This window comes from Stegodyphus dumicola, chromosome X1, assembly GCF_044657685.1.
Source record: "Stegodyphus dumicola isolate Sdum_Otavi_A_Nest chromosome X1, ASM4465768v1".
Lineage (NCBI taxonomy): Eukaryota > Metazoa > Arthropoda > Arachnida > Araneae > Eresidae > Stegodyphus > Stegodyphus dumicola.
This window is the reverse complement of record NC_140780.1, coordinates 144,640,603-144,658,337: the sequence shown is the minus strand read 5'-3', so window position 1 is coordinate 144,658,337 and position 17,735 is coordinate 144,640,603.

Genomic DNA, 17,735 nt, shown 5'->3' with positions numbered 1-17,735 from the left:
GTAGTGAATCATGAGACTAAATGATTTTTATTGTTATGATTTGCCCAGGCTGAAGAACGTACTTTCCGCCCGGTGGAAATTGTCAGCAAACTGTCCTGAACAGGCTTTTTGTTGATAATGACTTCCAGGCTTATCAGTACCTCCTTTTGAGTGGAGGGTATGCAATTGTAGTACCCGATTTAAATTACATTGTAATTGTATTATGGTATTCATAAGTTATTGTAATTGCATTGTAATTATATTGTATTTGTGAACTCTACTTTCATTACTTTATGCGATTATGCTGTAAGTGCATAATCTAATTGCAATGATATAATCTAATCACAATTACGAATTAATTATAATTCCAGTTACACCTTAATTTGAGGCCATTTTAATACTTTTAAATTTTTGTGAAAAAAATTCCCATTAAGGTTCATTTGAAGGAAACTATGCACAAATACTAAAAAAGAAATGCTACATTTACATATTTTGTACAGTTACTTCAGCAAACATGTTGAGGCCACAAACAAGTTGGCACATTAATTGTGCCTAATCCGAAAAGCTTACATTTTTTATAACTTTGCATCAAGAAGGAAGCAGCAGTCTGGCTAGGCCAAAGCGTTTAACCTCCCAACACGCGCGCTTGACAATTTTACACGAGCACGCGCACGCCCTATTTTTCACGAAAACTTTTACTATACCATTTTTGGCACGAAAAATGACAGAAATGAGTGAATGTTGGTAATAAATTTGTTAAAACATAATATATTAACTTTATTATTGTAAACTACAAATGATGTCACATTTAAATGATAGTAAATTATTTTTAAATGCTTATATTAGTCAGGTGGAAAAGAAATGATGTATTTTATTATAGAAATTTAAAACTTTATTATTTAATAACTATATTTTAAAATCCAAGTTAGTTTTAATGTTCATCTGTCCTGTTGATTTATCATCGAATCGAAGATAACTTGTCAGAAATTAAAATCTCTTGTAGCTCATCACAGCTCTCGTTATTTCAATTCCAGTGCCATCACTTGAGAACAATTCTTTCGCATTTGCATGGTGTCCTTTTTTTATTCCTATGGTATATAACAATCCAAAGTAGGCCATCATTTCTACTCAGTGCAGTCTCTATCTCTTGAGTATTTTACCTTTTAGTAAACTTGTATATTTATTTGACATTCCAAAATTTCATCAAGCATATTTATATCAACTATTTTCAAAAATGTTCCTATTTCATCCTTTATATCCTTAGCATGGTGTTGTAAGCCAGGTTAATGCTCACAATATTCGTCTTTGAGCAGTTTGTATACTTCTGATTTTGCCACTTAGAAGATTTATCTTTACTAACATAGAATATATCATCATCCTTCCATTTTTCTATATCATTATTACTATCATCATCTGAAATATAATGTTCAGATTTACTGCTGGTATTATTTATCTCGATATTTTCCTCACACAGATCGCTATTATTCTGGCATCCAAAGGTTTCCTAGTCTTCTTTTTCTTCATCAAATAATTCTTAAATAATGCGAGCAAAATCAGCTGGTTGCACATATTTTGTTGCCATGAAAAACTGATATAAAAATTATAGAGTCAAATTTATACAAATTTAAATAATACACATCAATTATTAGAACAAAATTACAAAATATTTGAGAAAAAAATACTTTCCGAATTTTCACCTACGACCATGCGCGTGTCGTAACTTTTACGAAGAAGCTGCCACGTAACGCAAAACCCCAGTTTAAAAAAAAAAAAAAAAAAAAAAAAAAACTCATATAACTTTTTGTTGGCACATTACATGATGTGGGGAAGGGTTGAGAGGAGGAATAGAAATGGCATTTAGACGTCTCAGCTGTGATATGCGAGAAGTGTGCATTAAAAACCGAATTTGTCGTAAACTTTGCGCACAGCGCGCGTGTTGGAAGGTTAAAGCAAGTGCGTTATGTTCAGGTTGACATCTTAATTCAATCTGTATATGACTGAATTAGTTTTGGTTCTCAATGCATTTTGATTGGATAGTTAATACTTCTGTAAAATTATTATCAGCTGCAGAGTTTTAGTTCCATTTACATCACCAGAATTATGTATGTCAAATGACGTATATTTTTCTTGAAATGACGCAGTGCACATACAGGTTACTATTTTTATAATACAGAAGGGAATTAATTTTTGCTGCTAATTTAATCTTCTACATATTCTCAATTTTTCTTACATACATATACGCTACTAACATTGTAACAAGTACTTTCTTGTCACAATGCTGCTCAAACTGTAGCATTTTCTGATAGAATGCGTGTGTTGCCTAAAAACCGAATGTAATCACTATTTTCAGAATAATTTCCTATAACAATAAATTGTAACTTTTAAAGCATTAATCTAATTAGTCGATTTTATTGAAGATAAAATTTGCTGATATTGAAAAGGTAAAATATGTTTTGAATTATAATGAATGCTGCGAGACTTTCGCAGACCTAATAGCTCTAGTAGAATTCAGAATCATGGTTATTTAAAGGAAAGCGATATAGGAATTGAATACCAGTGTGAAAAGAGAATGCTTTCATGATGAAACATGGGATACATGTAGATAAAGTGTTAATAGTATATAGTAGAAAACATTGAGGACTAATTTAAACACATCACACCTATATGTAATGTTCTTCACATTATCTGAATCAATATTAATTTAAGTTTTAAAAAACAATGTAAAAAAAAAATTGTTGTCTGAAAACTTATAGCATAATACCTCGATGAAAACGCTACTACTATTAAAAGATTTTAAAATTAGAATATCGAAAATAATTTTAAAAGTTAGAAAACCATAATGTTATTCCACCATTTAAATTAAATAACATCAACTGTGTCCACATCCTAAAATTAAATTTGCATTGCTATTTAGTTATTTTAACACATAAATCAACTCAAAACGAATGATATGTCTACAGTAGACAATTATAAGTAATAAAAAAGAAAAAGAGAGAGATGAGACTAGTCGGAGTAAAAATATTCACGTTGAATTAAAATGGAAAGAGTTTAAAAATAATACAGCAGTTCGGTTTAAATTATTTCATAGCAAGAAGAAATGCCTCATATGAGCATACAAAATGTCAGAATGGTAAAAGCATGCAGTATCATTTTTTTTTATTATTTGAACACTTTTAAAGATTTGATTGATGAATTCACATCAGTCAAACACTTTATTACTTACTCACCTTTGTCTATCTATGTTTATACGTGTCTCACCAAAAGATAAAAAAAAATAAATAAATAAATAAAAAAAAAAAAAAAACTGAAAAAATTTGCTAATGATCCCACCAGAGAAATCAAAAATAGGCTTTACATCTAAAATCATCCTGCACACTTTCAAGAAAAGTTTCAATTTTTATTCTGACATTTATTTTTTTACTTTGTTCAATCAATGTCTCGTAAATCATTTCAACATGTCAATATGCGGTTTCTTGCAAGCAGGAAACACAGCAGTGGTTGGGTGGATATGATTGCTGAATAATGAAAGTTTGTTCCCATGCTAACGGGTTGGCTTTCCGCATATCTAACATGAATACGAGCATGTTACTCTTAGAAAGTTCTCCACAAGGCCAGTGGCATAGCAATGAGGGCGAGGGTTCTATCATGACCCGTGCATCTCTGGCAGAAGATATGCCAAATGGTCTCCAAGACAAACACGATTTTCTGGAAAATTTCAGTCTTTATTTTGATCGATTTCTAGGAAATATATTAAAAATTAATTTAATATTTCTATTATAATTAATTATTCCTTTCTTTCATCCCTACCTGACAAAATACATTATAAATAATGTTTTCGTAAATCGGTTAAACATCTCCGTTTACAAAACGTTCCTCGTTCTTTCTGAACGCTTTATTTTTCTAAAATAGTGATATGTTTTTATTTTCTAAACGAAATGCACATACAGCTGACACTTATTTTAAAACGATAATAAACAATGCACTATAGTCTTTTATTATATTAGAAGCCCTTTGACCTTGAACAGCGGCGTAAATAAGGGTACGCAAGGAATGCAGTCGCATAGGGGGCCCATGAATGTCCTGCTGAACTACATTTACATATTTAAACTTAAAATACGAATAAAAATCATGTATTCGATTAGTTTAGTATACCAAAAAGTTTTCTTAAAAGTGTGTGTGTGTGTGTGATTGATTATGGGAAAGCCTCGAGGGCTATCTGCCTAAAGGGAGGGATGCCTTCCTGGAAGACTTTCTAAGGGAAAGTGGCTCGTATACACGTTACACATGTGGAAAACCACGAAAACGCCCATGCAGCCAGCCCGTTCCCGGGATTTAAACCTCGGACTGAACTACCAGTGTTCAGTGACTTTACCGCTCTTTCTTCAAAGAAGGGGGGTAAAACTTTACCATACATATTTTCTAAAAAACTTGTATGTTGGATTGGCGCAGATTTTATATAGAAATTCGAAATATACTTGCATGTAAAACCTACTGGATTTTATTTAAAAATCTCTGCAAATCTAAACTTTCTTCCTCCCCCTTTTTTTAAACACAGTAAATTTATTGGGGAGCGGGGGGGGCGGAAATCTTTTTGCACAAGAGACCGAGAGTTCTAGCTACGCCACTGACCTTGAACTATTATTAATTCGGCGGCCAAACTGTAAGGATAGATATTTTTATTATGCATTTTTTAACATCAAAATGGCGATTCAATTATTCGACAAATTGTTAAGAATTGAAGAGATAGACAATATTCAGATTTTATTGCTATACTAGCAAGCTGCGGACGAAACAAAATTTATAATTATGTTTCACATCTGTACCCTTATTCTTTTCAAGCAGCAATCAATTCGTAACTAATTTATTGTTGCCAAATCAGGAAAAAAAACTTTTGGCACTTCAACAAGTTAACAAGCACGACGTCATGATTTAAATTTAATGAAATATAACAACTTTTTCTCAGTGTCAATAAAACAACTAATGTGGCAGTCAGTTATCCTAACCTGAAGCAAAAAAGGGCTAAAGTGCAGAATCGCCCACTTATTTGCTTGGCGCAAAATAGCCCACTTATTTGTTTGGCGCTTTTTACAAGAGCTAGAAGAATTGGATTTTTGTCAATTTTCTTTGACTTTTTAAGTGAAAATAGGTCGATGTGTACATGGGTAAAGTCAAGGGAGTACACAATGCCATTTTTCTGCAATTCTGGGACGTATTTTTAATTGAAAATAGGTCGATGTGTACATGGATACAAAGTATGTGCAATTCTTAAAATCGCGGCAAGCAGTGGGCGATTCTGCACTTTCACCCAAAAAAGTTGCCAACAGCAGCTCTTTATTTAAAATCTCTTTCATCCGCCTCCCTCACTCCTTTCACCTTTCTCTTTCTCCCCCCACCCGATCTAATTTATCAGAAGTCGAGTAAAAAGATGTTTCTACATCTTGACACTCGAGAATAAAATACGATCTGTGTGTGTGTGTGTGTGTTTATTTAAAATGCTGACATTCACGAAACATTTTCGACATACAATGACGTCACATGCAATAATGTGTTTTCTTCACCCACAGAATATGACTTTATATAATATTAATATATTTAATGTTTGACAATGCTATTTTTAGTTCATATTTTGTAAAACTAACATTTTTTTTTTATTATTATTATTAAAAGACTAATATAGAAAGCGAACAGTGGCATCATTTTTCGAGATATAAAATCTACAGCGCGCGAGACTGTTGCCACTCGAAAAAATGAATGCGAAAATTTGAGTTTTCGGAGATTGTTATTAATATTTCGGCTGATGAACGTTGTGCGATGATGAAAATGGTCCAAATGGCTTTCCACGAGTTTTTGGAATACAAGGGAACGAAACTCAACTCTCCGCCTTTCCGGAGGATATGATGTCACAAAAATACAAACAAACAGACGCGCACAAATTTCAATAGAATAGATTGTTTGGAATTTGCAATAAAATAGGTTCTCGGTTTTATATTTTACTTACTGTTGTGTTGTTCAAAGGTAATATCTTAATTAATGCACTAAGAACCGATGAAAGCTTGATAAAATTTCTTTTACCAAAAGAAAGACCTTACAGTTCTGGAACTTTCCACAAACATACTCGTACAGCTTTTCGCAGTATCATACAGCGCAATCAGTAGTTAAAATTTCAAACTACTAAGAAAGTTAACGCCATGCAAAGCGTATCGAAAAGGCGAAGCTCTGTCAAATGTCTAAATACTCCGAATTCAGCTCTAGACTAAAATCGAGAAAATGACGCTCTCTCTGTTCTTGACAGTTTTACGCCGGGCACTGAGAAATCTCTAGTACCTTCCACTTCTCGAAATTACTGGAAGGCATATAAGAGCTGGATACGGTTGCGTGATGACCACTACACCACAAAAGCATGCTAAGAGGGCTGTCTGTTCCCAGGTATCACTTGAAAGCTCCTGTTGTTGTTACTTATGCTCAGTTGCCGTAACATCAACCAAAGCGCACGAAATACCTCGTGGCAAGGAACGGTCCGCCCCAAATTTTGATGGAGAGCACACCGGGGGAACGGGTCCAAGGGTCTCCTACCCTCTCTCTTTCCACCAAACTACACGAGAGGACTTTCGGCTCGCCGCATAATTAGACTGCTGCCATGCCGCACCAACACTATACATTTACAAACTACCATGCCTTCCAATCTCTGGGATTAGAACCCGGGACATTTTGTTAATATTGAAATATAGCTTTGTTTTTCTTTTAGATACACTTTTAGGCACATGTGTGATCATATCAGACGACATGCAGTAGAAAAAAGTATGCATAAATTTTCCCATAATATTATTCCATATTGCTTTATTTGAAGTACTGGGTCATTGTGCTGCTTCAGTGAACCTTCATAAATATGCGTTTGAAATTTGACTATTCAGTGCGGGAAGTGGAGTTATACTTTAAAAAATCATGTTCCTTCATTTCAAAAAAACTTCAAGATAGTAATTTTCATTGTCATACTACATGTTATATCTCAGTGTAAAGGGTAACGGACAAAATAAGTTATTATGTATATCTGTTTTTTAAGCATAATAGTTTTGTTCATTTTAGTAGTGCATGAATAAAAGATGATATGTGTTACTTCAATTTATCTAAATTTTTCATTGTTATACTGCATGTTATTTCTCAGTGTAATGCTTGAATGAAAGATGGTATGTGTGTTCCTTCATTTTAACAAAACTTCAAAAATAGTATTTTTCACCATTGTACTGTTTGTTATTTCTCAATGTAAAATGTAACAAGGGGGAAAAACTGGTATGTGCATCTGGTTTTTAAGCATGGTAATTATTTCTTTAGTGATCCATATATAGAAGGTGTTTGGTCAAGTTATAACAAATCTAATTTTACTAGACCTCTCCCCCCCCCGGTGTAGAAAAGTTTCAAGTGCCGAAAGTTTTTTTGCAAAATTAATTCACTTCTGATAAACTTATTATCATTAATTTTTACACATTTTACTACTGTGTAATTAACCTGTATTTATGGCAAGAAATGTACTATAATTTTGCATCTGGTGAGTAATATCATATGCTTCTTCTAAGAATATTACTTTAACTTTTGCCATAATTTGTGTATTGAAGGTATACAGAACTGTTATTCTGATATACTTAGAAGTGTTTAACTCGATCAATTAATGGATACAGATATTTGACAGTTATTTTTTGAAGATATTTGTCATGTCGGTTCTAATTATTCTTCTAATAAATGTATGTTAAAATATAGTGAAACATGAGACTAAATGATTTTTATTGTTATGATTTGCCCAGGCTGAAGAACGTACTTTCCGCCCGGTGGAAATTGTCAGCAAACTGTCCTGAACAGGCTTTTTGTTGATAATGACTTCCAGGCTTATCAGTACCTCCTTTTGAGTGGAGGGTATGCAATTGTAGTACCCGATTTAAATTACATTGTAATTGTATTATGGTATTAATAAGTTATTGTAATTGCATTGTAATTATATTGTATTTGTGAACTCTAATTTCATTACTTTATGCGATTATGCTGTAAGTGCATAATCTAATTGCAATGATATAATCTAATCACAATTACGAATTAATTATAATTCCAGTTACACCTTAATTTGAGGCCATTTTAATACTTTTAAATTTTTGTGAAAAAAATTCCCATTAAGGTTCATTTGAAGGAAACTATGCACAAATACTAAAAAAGAAATGCTACATTTACATATTTTGTACAGTTACTTCAGCAAACATGTTGAGGCCACAAACAAGTTGGCACATTAATTGTGCCTACTCCAAAAAGCTTACATTTTTGATAACTTTGCCTCAAGAAGGAAGCAGCAGTCTGGCTAGGCCAAAGCGTTTAGCCTCCCAGCACGCGCGCTTTACAATTTTACGCGAGCACGCGCACGTCGTATTTTTCACAACAACTGTCACTATACCATTTTTGGCACGAAAAATGACAGAAATGAGTGAATGTTGGTAATAAATTTGTTAAAACATAATATATTAACCTTATTATTGTAAACTACAAATGATGTCACATTTAAATGATAGTAAATTATAGTACTTTTCCGTTTTGCTGGCACAAACGATAAACTTGCCAATAATGGTTTAACTGATGCCAGACGGAATATCTTCGCTGGTAACCTTTTACGCCTCAGTTTCAAAACAAGTTGAAGCTATTTCTTATCAGATTGTTTCTTTCAATACTGGCATACAATAATATAGAATTTTTACACGATATTTAAATTTTATCCCCTAAGACAATTCACGGTAATTAAGTCAATTAGAACGCAATTACACCGCTCATCCGAAGGCAAAATCAAGTGTTAAATTCATCAATTCTAATGAGAATGCACTAGCGAAGTAAAGCACTGCGGTTTTACATGATTTCTGAGTAAGCTATTCGTACGAATTGAAATAATTCTTGCATTTAAACTTGTATTCCAAATTAAGATTTAACTTGAAATTAATTAATGTAGATAATTACTGAGCGAATTAAATTTTAGTAGCGTAGTTTACGTGAGATGAGATCACTTGGGGTCACGTGACACGAACCGGCGAATCAGGATTTTGAACCATGTAATAATAGTAAATTCTTAAATTAATGTCTTTTTACAAATTTATTGTCTTTATTTATTGGCTTTTTACAAAATTGTAAACCACATTAAAATGTTTATGCCTTCAAAATTTAAAAAAAAAATTCTTAGAATTAACATTTTTTATGTGTATACTGTATGTTTTCGCCAACAAAGTCTGCTTGGCGAGATTTGCGCCGGCGAAACGGAAAAGTACCTAAATTATTTTTAAATGCTTATATTAGTCAGGTGGAAAAGAAATGATGTATTTTATTATAGAAATTTAAAACTTTATTATTTAATAACTATATTTTAAAATCCAAGTTAGTTTTAATGTTCATCTGTCCTGTTAATTTATCATCGAATCGAAGATAACTTGTCAGAAATTAAAATCTCTTGTAGCTCATCACAGCTTTCGTTATTTCAATTCCAGTGCCATCATTTGAGAACAATTCTTTCGCATTTGCATGGTGTCCTTTTTTTATTCCTATGGTATATAACAATCCAAAGTAGGCCATCATTTCCACTCAGTGCAGTCTGTATCTCTTGAGTATTTTACCTTTTAGTAAACTTGTATATTTATTTGACATTCCAAAATTACATCAAGTATATTTATATCAACTATTTTCAAAAATGTTCCTATTTCATCCTTTATATCCTTAGCATGGTGTTGTAAGCCAGGTTAAATCTCACAATATTCGTCTTTGAGCAGTTTGTATACTTCTGATTTTGCCACTTAGAAGATTTATGTTTACTAACATAGAATATATCATTGACATTCCATTTTTCTATATCATCATCTGAAATATAATGTTCAGATTTACTGCTGATATTATTTATCTCGATATTTTCCTCACACAGATCGCTATTAATCTGGCATCCAAAGGTTTCCTTGTCTTCTTTTTCTTCATCAAATAATTCTTGAAGAATGCGAGCAAAATCAGCTGGTTGCACATATTATTTTGCCATGAAAAACTGATATAAAAATTATAGAGTCAAATTTATACAAATTTAAATAATACACATCAATTAATAGAACAAAATTACGAAATATTTGAGAAAAAAATACTTTCCGAATTTTCACCTACGACCATGCGCGTGTCGTAACTTTTACGAAGAAGCTGCCACATAGCGCAAAAGCCCAGTTAAAAAAAAAAAAAAAACTCGTATAACTTCCTGTTGGCACATTACATGATGTGGGGAAGAGTTGAGAGGAGGAATAGAAATGGCATTCAGACATCTCAGCTGTGATATGCGAGAAGTGTGCATTAAAAACTGAATTTGTCGTGAACTTTGCGCATAGCGCGCGTGTTGGAAGGTTAAAGCAAGTGCGTTATGTTCAGGTTGACATCTTAATTCAAACTGTGTATGACTGAATTAGTTTTGGTTCTCAATGTATTTTGACTAGATAGTTAATACTTCTGTAAAATTATTATCAGCTGCAGAGTTTTAGTTCCATTTACATCACCAGAATTATGTAGTCAAATGACGTATATTTTTCTCGAAATGACGCAGTGCAAATGCAGGTTACTATTTTTATAATACAGAAGGGAATTAATTTTGCTGCTAATTTAATCTTTTATATATTCTTGATTTTTCTTACATACATATACGCTACTAACATTGTAACAAGTACTTTCTTGTCACAATGCTGCTCAAACTGTAGCATTTTCTGATAGAATGTTGCCTAAAACCGAATGTAATGACCATTTTCAGAATAATTTCCTATAACAATAAATTGTAACTTTTAAAGCATTAATCTAATTAGTCGATTTTATTGAAGATAAAATTTGCTGATATTGAAAAGCTAAAATATGTTTTGAATTATAATGAATGCTGCGAGACTTTGGCAGACCTAATAGCTCTAGTAAAATTCAGGATCATGGTTATTTAAAGGAAAGCGATATAGGAATTGAATACCAGTGTGAAAAGAGAATGCTTTCATGATGAAACATAGGATACATGTAGATAAAGTGTTAATAGTATATAGTAGAAAACACTGAGGACTAATTTAAACACATCACATCTATATGTAATGTTCTTCACATTATCTGAATCAATATTAATTTAAGTCTCAAAAATAACGTAAAAAAAAATTGTTGTCTGAAAACTTATAGCATAATACCTCGATGAAAATGCTACTATTAAAAGATTTTAAAATTAGAATATCGAAAATAATTTTAAAAGTTAGAAAACCATAATGTTATTCCACCTTTTAAATGAAATAACATCAACTGTGTCCACATCCTAAAATTAAATTTGCATTGCTATTTAGTTATTTTAACACATAAATCAACTCAAAACGAATGATATGTCTACAGTAGACAATTATAAGTAATATAAAAGAAAAAGAGAGAGATGAGACTAGTCGGAGTAAAAATATTCACTTTGAATTAAAATGGAAAGTGTTTAAAAATAATACAGCAGTTCGGTTTAAATTATTCTATAGCAAGAAGAAATGCCTCATATGAGCATACAAATGTCAGAATGGTAAAAGCATGCAGTATCATTTATTTTATTATTTGAACACTTTTAAAGATTTGATTGATGAATTCACATCAGTCAAATACTTTATTACTTACTCACCTTTGTCTATCTATATTTATACGTGTCTCACCAAAAGAAAAAAAAAAAAAAAAAAAAAAAAACTGAAGAAAGTTGCTAATGATCCCATTTGATCCATCAGAGAAATCAAAAATAGGCTTTACATCTAAAATCATCCTGCACACTTTCAAGAAACGTTTCAATTTTTATTCTGACATTTATTTTTTTATTTTGTTCAATCAAATGTCTCGTAAATCATTCCAACATGTCAATATGCGGTTTCTTGCAAGCTGGAAACACAGCAGTGGTTGGGTGGATATGATTGCTGAATAATGAAAGTTTGTTCCCGTGCTAACGGGTTGGCTTTCTGCATATGTAACATGAATACGAGCATGTTACTCTTAGAAAGTTCTCCACAAGGCCAGTGGCACAGCAAGGACGGCGAGGGTTCTATCATGACCCGTGCATCTCTGGCAGAAGATGCCAAATGGTCTCCAAGACAAACACGATTTTCTGGAAAATTTCAGTCTTTATTTTGATCAATTTCTAGGAAATATATTAAAAATTAATTTAATACTTCTATTATAATTAATTATTCCTTTCTTTCATCTCTACCTGACAAAATACATTATAAATAATGTTTTCGCAAATCGGTTAAACATCTCCGTTTACAAAACGTTCCTCGTTCTTTCTGAACGCTTTATTTTTCTAAAGTAGTGATATGTTTTTATTTTCTAAACGAAATGCACATACAGCTGACACTTATTTTAAAACGATAACAAACAATGCACTATAGTCTTTTATTATATTAGAAGCCCTTTGACCTTGAACAGTGGCGTAAATAAGGGTACGCAAAGAATGCAGTCGCATAGGGGGCCCATGAATGTCCTGCTGAACTACATTTACATATTTAAACTTAAAACACGAATAAAAATCATGTATTCGATTAGTTTAGTATACCAAAAAGTTTTCTTAAAAGTGTGTGTGTGTATGTGATTATGGGAAAGCCTCGAGGGCTATCTGCCTAAAGGGAGGGATGCCTTCGTGGAAGACTTTCTAAGGGAAAGTGGCTCGTATACACGTTACACACGGAGAAAACCACGAAAACGCCCATGCAGCCAGCCCGTTCCCGGGATTTGAACCTTGGACCAAACTACCAGTGTTCAGCGACTTTACCGCTCTTTCTTCAAAGAAGGGGGGTAAAACTTTACCATACATATTTTCTAAAAAAATTGTATGTTGGATTGGCGCAGATTTTATATAGAAATTCGAAATATGCTTGCATGTAAAACCTACTGGATCTTATTTAAAAATCTCTGCAAATCTAAGCTTTCTTCCCCCCCTTTTTTTAAACACAGTAAATTTATTGGGAAGGGGGGCAGGAAATCTTTTTGCACAGGGGACCGAGAGTTCTAGCTACGCCACTGACCTTGAACTATTATTAATTCGGCGGCCAAACTGTAAGGATAGATATTTTTATTATGCATTTTTTAACATCAACATGGCGATTCAATTATTAGACAAATACTAGCGGGCTGCGGCCGAAACAAAATTTATAATTATGTTTCACATTTGTACGCTTATTCTTTTCAAGCAGCAATCAATTCGTAACTAATTTATTGTTGCCAATCCAGGAAAAAAAACTTTTGACACTTCAACTAGAGCTACTAGAGATACAGGCTGACTCGTCAGCCATTTTGAATCTAAGCTTTAGGGTTGCAATTTAGGTGTGGAGCGGCAACTTTGGCTCTTTAGCGCTGTCCGCTAAAATTTAACATTCTAGAGAATCCGAATTTCAGCTTTTTTCTGCATTCCTATAAAGATGTGTGGCTTTTCCCCCTTCTTTTGTCTGCAGTTCAGATTCTTTCTCGTATTTTTTTTTAAATTGCCAAATTTCTCGTATGATTCAAGTTATTTTAAAAGTTTCTAAAACATTTTCACATATCATATTTCAAATTTGTATTTTTAGTTAAAAATGCTTTCTTTTTGAATTCCTTTATTGAATTTTCAATTTTTTCTTTTAAATACACGCATAATGTTATTTATCTCAAAATGTATTTTTTGACAAGAGCTTTCCCTCAACCACATTCTTAATATGGTTGAGGGAAATCCCTCAACCTCCATTAATTTAGGATAAGGTTTAATCTTTAATTTTTGTTTTTTATTTTTAATATGTTATTTGAATTTTGCTCACATGGAATCAAACATCTATTACTGTAGCAAATTTGTTAAAAATGTTATTTTGTGTGTGTTTCCAGAAAAAGCTGCTAAACACTTTATGATTTTAAATACTGATTCAAGATATACACCTTTAAATTATAATGCTTTTAGAATGAAGTGCAGAATGCTATAAAAATTACTTCAGTGCTCAGATGACTGTGGGATTCATAGATTTAATAGAGTAAAAAATTCCATTAATTTTTTTTTCCCTTCTTTATTTAGCTATAAACAATATTAAAATAATACACACACAAATAAATAAAAATAAAAATAATACCTTTACATACAGAATTTACAGATACTATTTACTTATAAGTTTATTTGTTGTTGATGGTTACTTTTTATTATACTTGGAAAAATTATACTTACATACATATGCTCTTAATATTACACGTATCTGAATATTTAAATGATAATTCCATAACATAAAAAGATTCAATCTATATCACAGCAAAGACAATACTTGAATCACAGTTCTTTTTATTAATTAATTTGCATAAGTAAAAACATAAAAATATTCTTTAGCTTCAAATCTATAAAATAAGTCCTCTAGTAAAAAACATATGACAAACACATATAGTGAAAATAAAGATAAATAAATAAAAATGTTTTGCTTGTTGGTCTAATGTAGTGCAATTCAGTCTATTATATTCAAATTTTATTAAAACATACTGCAGTAATTGAATTTTTTCCATTATACATCAAACAGCTTTATATAGAATGATATTATATTAGTTTTACTTTTAAAACTAATATAATATAATTAATTCTCATTTATATGCGGAGATGTTTGAATAAATGCAAAAAACCATCTGAATAAATTTTAGCCAACACTATTCAGATAGTATTCTTGTTTTCAAGGTATATCATTTTTATTTTGTTCTTTTCCCATTAAAGGAGCTAACCTAAGACCACAAAGGTTCGATAATATTCAGGTCTGGTGACTGTGGTGGCCAGGGAAGATGGGACAACTCATCCTCGTGCTCAGAAAACCAGTCATGGACAATGTGAGCTGTGTGAACAGGGGCTTTGTCGTCTTGGAAGACACCATCACCATCGGGGAACAAAGTTTGTACCATGGGATGAACTTGATCGGCCAAAATATTCACATAAGTCTTGGCAGTCATGTGCCCTGACACAGTTCATTTGGGGCTAGCAGAGAACCACGATATGGCTGCCCAAACCAGAACAGAACCCCCGCCATGTTTCACTCTTGGCAACAAGCAGTCTGTATTATAGGCTTGAGATGGCGTTCTTCAAACGTAAACTCGGCCAGAAGTGGGAAACAATGGGAAAGAAGACTCGTCAGACCATATTACTCGCTTCCACTGCTCTATAGTCCAGGCTTTATGACTTAAACACCACCTTTTCATGTTACAGGCATTAGCATCACTGATGAGTGGCTTCTCAATTGCAGCACGGCCAGCAATTCCCTGTTTATGAAGCTCCCTTCTAATTGTTTTGGTACTCACAGGGTTCGGTAACACAACATTCATTTCAGCAGTAACTTTTGCAGCTGTGGTCTTCTTATTTTTCGTCACAATTGCCCTTAATGATCGTCTGTCACGATCACTCAGGACACACTTTCGTCCGCCCTGTGATTTAGCAGATGATGTTTTTCCGCTTTTCAAATATGCGGAATAAATCTTCGATACAGTACCTCTTGAAACACTAAACACCTCGGCTACCTTGCTTACGGAAGCACCTACCATACGTGCTCCAACAATTTGCCCACGTTCGAAGTCTGTTAACTCTGACATAATGCAATGACAACCTCACATAACAGTACTCCGACAACAACTGAAATGTTTAGCACATTTACAAAGTTGTATAGGTGGCGTCAGTAGTCAAAAACGCCAGCGCCACCTACATTTCATTAAACTCAATCTTTCTTTTCAAACATGCATTTCACAAGGTGTTTCCATATTTTTGTCCATCCACTGTATCTCATTGATATATTATAAATATAGCTTAAACATGTTTTATGTGCATACCCAAAGGGGGTGGGAAGTAAGCCTTCATTCAAAATCTGTTTTAAAGCAATAAGTAAATAAATAAAATACACTGGTTCTATTAGAATGTCAAAAAATACTGTTATGTATTCTATAAACAAATCCAAATTATCACATCATACTATATAACCCTGGTACAAAAGAAGAAATGTTTGATTAGGAACATACTCTATTTATTTGGTAAAAAAGAAGAGTAAAACATATGCAACATCCCATTATGAAAAATCCTGCAAGCCATTACAATACTATAAGACATTGATTAGTAAGGTAAATATCAGTTGATCATTCTTTCACAACAGCAATAAATGTTTCATTTAAAATTCCTAATAACATTCCAAAACAGATTCACAATTGATGCCTCATTTAAGGTCACACAAAAGTAAATCCGATTTAGCTGACTATGAGATATTCTATTGTAGAGGACTTTCTAAGGAGAACTGGCTTGTATTCACATTACACATGGGGAAAAACCACAAAAAAACCAACCATGCAGCCAGCCTGTTCGGAAATAGAACAGAAGATGGAACTCCCAGCATTCAGTAACTTTAACCATTCAGCTGTTGGTGGGCCTAATTATTATTCGAAGAGACAAACAGCAATTTTTCAGTGACAACTACTCTACTTTTTTACAGACAGAACTGAACAGCAAAAACTTCTTAAACTCTTGATTAGATTCTAGTTTACTTTCTTCCTTTTAAAAGCAGGAGATGCAAAACTTTGCCGCTGCTGCCTTTTATTTTGAAGAAGCTTCTTGAGACCAATTCCACGGGCAGTCAAATAATATTTTATTATCTTTGTTTTGATATTGCAACAGAAGGGAATATTTACCTCGCCTGCTTTCTTACAAATCATATTAACAAATTCCACATCCATAGTTACATTTCCATGCATTATTTCGTCTCGAAAATTTTGAATTATTTTTTCACACAGAAGGCACAATTTAAAAATTTCTGGAGAAGGACATTTAAGCCTACCTAAATTTGCAAAATTAATTATGTACTGCTTATTTTCATCAATGGAAGGAGTATTTTGCTCACAAACTAAGAGAAACTGTGAGCATGAATTACAAGCATTTTTCAAAACAGAATTTATTGCAGCTCCTGCAATATAACAGACGTTATTTTCCTCACTAAGGGTGAGATTCTGTAGAGATACATCAGAAACTTCTGGTATGGTAACAGGCTCTAAAGCTTTTTTCTCCTTCAGAAATTCAAATTCATCTTTCGCATAGTTTAATAAGTAAATATCTGAATCAGTAGCATAACTGGAGTTCTTAATGTCAGATATAAACTGAGATAAACAGATAAGCTTTAATGCTTTCACAGCTTGCAAAGCACTTGGCCTCAAACCAGCTTTTCTGCGTATCTGAGAAAATACATTTTCTAGAGCATCTTGTGTCAATCTGCTCGTCAAAATAAACTGAAAATCATTCAGAAAACATGCCTCTGCTAACTGTATGGCTGATAAAGTAGAAAGAATCAAACCAGTATGTAATGGTTTCCACCCTTTACCAATTTCTATAAGCTGTATAACATTAATAAATTCAAAAAGTAACTCAATTTTTTTGCTTTTATTTGTCACAGAAATTGAGTTCTTTCTACATCTAGAGGATAGCATTTGAAACCACTGACATAAAAATCTTATCCACCATGCTGTTGTAAGAGCATTAGGGCTTATCTCTTTTAAAGCTACTGCCTTCTCCAATCCCACAGCTGTTTTAATTGGAAAAAACCTCACAGCAGAAGCAACATTCATTTTATCAAAATGTGAGGGGAAGAGGTCTTCTTTGCTGAGATGATGCATAGTTCTCAAACCACAATTTTGGTTTGTTTCAGTAATCCAGATATCTTTTATAAATCCTGCAGATACATGCAAAGTAACCAAATTTTCTTTATTGCAAACATAAATGG